Consider the following 4,478-nt stretch of genomic DNA (forward strand, 5'->3'; position numbering starts at 1 on the left):
CTCCAATGATGGAACAGCAGCAAACTTAGAGCCAGAACAAGTACCAGAGTTGAGGAAAAAAATTCTATATCAACTAATCAGTCAACACAGAGGGAATACCAAACTGTCATTAATCAGGTGTACAACAGGTTAGTCTTTTCAGAAACTAATCCTTACAATTTGGTCACACTAGAAGAAGTAATATTCTTTTTTTAATTTTTTTATTCTAACAGATATGCTGAAGTATGAAGTTCATATGGGAGACAAAGAAATGCAGCAGACAGAATGTTGCGTACTAGAAGAGTTTCCGCCAAATCCCAAGCCAAAAGAACATGAAGTTATCGATATATCCAGTAAACACAAAGAGGTTATGGATGTCAGCAAACACGCCGTCGCCCAAGAATCTTGCACAGACCACGAAGAAAAGGATCCACCAATAGAACCAGATCAACCACCACCAGACGACAAGATACCACACCACTCTGAAGAGCAAACAGACGAGCAAAATATCAACAGCAATACCCCGAGCACAGATCAACTTGAAAAAATAGGCACTGATTTAAAAGAGGATCACACAAGCAACAACGCACCACATACACAAGAACAGGTTTCCGAGCAGAAGAAACAACCTGTTCTTCTTCAAGAAGAAATAGGCTCGACAAGCAATCAGCAAGGCATCTACAGCACCATCTCTCTAGATTTCCTAAAACCCAAAACAATGGAAAAGCAGGACGAAGTTGCTGAATTTCTTTCAAGCCTTAACCCGCTCCAACTAGAGGTATACAACGAGCATGTAAAGATGGGCATTGAATTCGATGTAATCAAAACATGGATGAATCAATATGAAAGCTATGAATTCGACGAAAATCCCACGCCGTATCTGACAATCTTACAGCAAGAATCAGGAGAGCATTGAATGCCTCAATCATCTGAGAACAGTTCAGACAAGAAAATCTCGATCAAGAAGAGACCGGTAAAGCCTTCAACAAGGCTGCATGGGAAAATTCCTACTTTTGTCCCAGGAGATTTCAAATTTATGGACAAAGCCAGAGCACTTCATGAATACCTATTCAGCAAAGAAGGACAAGACGAATGCGGAGAGTAAGTACTTTCTCTTGTCACAACAAAAAAACAAAGAAATGTTGCCCCTTTTTAAACCAACCTAATCAATGTATAAACTTTTTATGCTTGCAGTCTAAACCTATATATTAGCTCGAAGCGACCCGATTGGATTACAGGAAAACAAATGATGGAACAGCTACGGAAAGGAGATCAAGGCAGATGGAGGGATCCATAGCAAACGCATTATTCGAAGAATGGACACTGCAGCAACAATACAACACAACTGATAAAGCAATACTTCCCGTAGAATTTGCAAACGTATAAAGTCCAATTTGACAAAAACAATTGCATCATTTCAGTGATTACAAAAGATTGTGCTAAAAACTAGAAAAAAATTTGGTCGCAGATCGTGCTCGGTGTTAAAATTGGAGAAGAAGGAGGACTAGCAGAATTCAATGTGGACGAAGCATTGAAACAGTTTGCACCCCTTGTAACAGGGAAGGAACTTTTAAAGAAAAAGCTGGTAAGTTAATAGAAATATACAGACATAATTCATTTTTCCTACAGATTGCACATTTACATGTCATTTAATTCTCCTGACAAGAATGAACTTTAACTCACTCTGACTCCAAACACCGTAGATTATGATACCTCACAACACAAATAAACACTACACACTGTACGTGCTCAACAAGTACACGAGCTCCATCGACATACTTGACTCACTGAATTACAGAGTCGGAGGCGGAAAAAAACATGGAAACACACCATAAGGATCACCCAGAACTGGTACGTCAATTCAACCTTGTTTTCTAATTGGTTTTACAGTTCCTACATTCCCTTGTTTAATGCCAAAACCCAACAATAACACCAAACCGTAATCACAGATTAAAAGGATGCACGCACTCATGAAGAAGCATTACGTCGAAGCGGAGCTACGAGCCAACGGCGAACCGAACTGGTCGAGGATAGCAGAAACACCCAACAGAGTTTACGTGCCAAAACAGCAGGGTACCCAATGCGGACACTTCATGGTTCAATTTGCAAAATACTGGCATGGCATTGATCTCATAAAAGAAGAGGAGGATTTCGATGTAAGTGAATAGTTCGAGAGCATCAATTTTAATTTTTACAAGCAACACTACTTGAATACTTCAATTATCTCATGAAAGAACAAATAAAAGAATACCCAATGACCTCCATGCAGCAAAGTAACATTGATGCTGAGTGGAAACCAGAGTTCCTTTTTACAACCATATTTGGTGAAACAAACCAAGTAAAGTGCGAGGAACTACCTGGAAGAATCAAAAAATTCAAACCAGAAAAGTCAAAGTTCTTTTCCACCAACAAAGGTAAGAAAATAATTTCTACTTATCTTTTTTTCGTAATAACCAACCCATCCCACGGTTCACCAATGTCTTTCGTATCAGTAGAGCTTACATATCACATACCTGCTTCCGGTGACAGAAACAGATGAAACTAAAAGGGACAAAAGACAAAGCACCAGACTATACCCAAAACATTCTCATTGCTTCCAACACACAACGGAGGCGTCCAACCTCTTCCATCTAGTCATGAGCGACAGCTGGCAGGAGGAATACAAAAAGTGAGTTGTTTTCTATTGCACCTCAAAATAGTTGCACAGAGGCCAAAAATAATGTAAAAATATGTTTCTCACTGACCGTGACCTCCAAAATTATTTAATCTCCTTGTCGCAGCAAAACTATATTTAGACGCATCCGCAGGGACAGTGAAAGCACGCAACTAACTGGAGCCCAACTGAAGGTAGTATTTGGTCCAAGACCAGCACAAACGAACATACCACATCATATGGAAAAGAGGGTCCTCGATGACATAGCAGAAATCTGGGAAAGCAGACAAGATTCAAAACAGAGTGACAGAGTAATATTAGGCCCAAACTTTGCAGGGGTAAAATTTTAAAAAGCAAAATCTTGTCTATATTGCAACAACTACTCTTTTTATATTGTTACACAGCTTTTTTTCTAACAGTTTTTTTCAGCGTAATTATTGTTTGCAGCATATATTGGATTTAAAGCATCACAAAACTAGTATTAAAAAATTTAAGACTGAATTGCTAAAAAGAAAGAATCAGCTGGTTCCCATATATCTCAAGACAAATCAACAGAAAAAGCTCTCAAGAGCAAACATGGTAACAACCCTTTCCTCCCTGACAAAATCTCAAAATATGCATTCTATTAAATTACTTTATATTAAACTGTCATCTAAGCAATAAGTATTTTGTATGCAGATATTCATTCCAATGGAGAAGCATGACCGATATGTACTATATGTGCTGGACAAATACAAAAACAGAGTTCACATTATTGATCCTCGAGAAACGACTCCAGAGGAATTTGAGAAAGAAAATATAGACGTAGATGAATTGGAGGAAAATGAAGCAAATCGAGTTCTTCAGGAAAATGAAGATGCTGCAGAAGAAAGAGAAAGACAATTTGAGGAATATCATGTTCATAAGTTGGCAATCGTAAGCATTTATACATAACAATTTTTTTCAGTTTTACAAGTTGCAATATAAAAACAATTAATTACAAAATGCAATATTCCCAGGTACCTAGGTTTAAAGAAGTCTTCAACACCATACTAGGACAAACAATGCCTCCCATGCGTACAAGATGGCAGATTCATACCGTACAAGATGTTCCAGTGGTAGAAAAGGGAGAATCAACATTTGCTGTTTTAAAACTTGCATTCATCTACAATGGTGAAAAGTTTGTCCAAGACCTAGAAGATTTGACAGTAAGTTTATATAGATTCACTTATAAACAACTTATATGCACAAACTCTAATAATATACTTCTCTTCTTGGCAAAATTTCACAAGATGAGGTCGAAGATTGGAGGGCAGAGGCAATGTACATTCTCTTAAGTAGCGAGATGAATCAAGTCAAAGCTAGTGAAATGGATGACGAGATTAGCAAGATCTTGAGCAAAAATGAAGACTAAAACCTTTTGATTTAGCCCGTGAGGCTAATTCTATCTAGACGTGACAAAAAAATTGTCAATAACTCACATTTCTATGTAATGTAGTTAGAAATTGCGTGTTCATGTTGAAAAGAGAAGTATTTCGACAACAATGCCTCTTACATCACCAGAGAATGCCAGTAAACTATAAACAACAATGTCTCTTCTTATTTATACGACAACACTGACTCCCAAAACGAACCATTACGCATGACTCTGGGGACCACCCTCCCGTGCATCCAGAGGTGACAAGGCCTTTGTGCCACCAAACTCCGGATCACCATGCACCCGGGTAATGTCCACACACACACATACCATTACGCGTGACTCTGAAAACCACCCTCCAGTACCTCCAGAGCTGGAGACCACCCTCCCGTGGCTCTAGAGAAGACAATGCCTTTGTGCCACCAAACCTTGGGTCACCATGCCTCCGGG

The sequence above is a fragment of the Triticum dicoccoides genome, chromosome 3A, assembly GCF_002162155.2.
Source record: "Triticum dicoccoides isolate Atlit2015 ecotype Zavitan chromosome 3A, WEW_v2.0, whole genome shotgun sequence".
NCBI classification, from domain to species: domain Eukaryota; kingdom Viridiplantae; phylum Streptophyta; class Magnoliopsida; order Poales; family Poaceae; genus Triticum; species Triticum dicoccoides.